The sequence below is a fragment of the Octodon degus genome, unplaced genomic scaffold (genome assembly GCF_000260255.1).
Source record: "Octodon degus isolate 3935 unplaced genomic scaffold, OctDeg1.0 scaffold00018, whole genome shotgun sequence".
In the NCBI taxonomy this organism is placed as follows: domain Eukaryota; kingdom Metazoa; phylum Chordata; class Mammalia; order Rodentia; family Octodontidae; genus Octodon; species Octodon degus.
The window spans coordinates 10,749,244-10,749,835 of record NW_004524594.1 but is presented as its reverse complement, the minus strand read 5'-3'; positions in this window follow the sequence as shown (position 1 = coordinate 10,749,835).

Genomic DNA, 592 nt, shown 5'->3' with positions numbered 1-592 from the left:
TTCCTTTTGCAGTTTTCCCTAACAAGTATGTAGTGATCTTCTTTATCTCTTTTAATCAGTCTTTGTTTGAAGATGATATTGTCAGCAAGCAGAATAACTACTACTGTCTTTTCTGGGTTCCTGTCACATGGAGTATTGTTGTCCAGTCTTTGACTTTCAGTCTCAGATGAAAGGATTAACACTTTCAGTTTTAATTTCTTTTTAAGTTTTTGAGTTTTATTGTACAATATACTTTTGAATTTTGTTTCTTGATAGACTCTATCAATCTGCTTCTTTTGATTGGTGAATTGAGATCATTTACATTGATGGCCATAATTGAATATATGGCCATATATGGCTCCTCCCAAAGTCTCTGCTACTTGATCAGTGAAAAATCTAAGCAGGTTGGAATGTGTCTGCTTTTCAAAAAGAAAAACATATTTGTGTCAGATTTTGAATTGTGAAATCCACATGATAGAACATTCCTGGGTTTCACCTCAGGAACTTTTGGTCTTTCTGCATACCTTCTCTATGCTCTTCTGCTTTGGTGACAGCCTGCTGATTATTCATAGCTGATTTTCCTTTTTTATCAAATGTACCAGATTTGGTGATG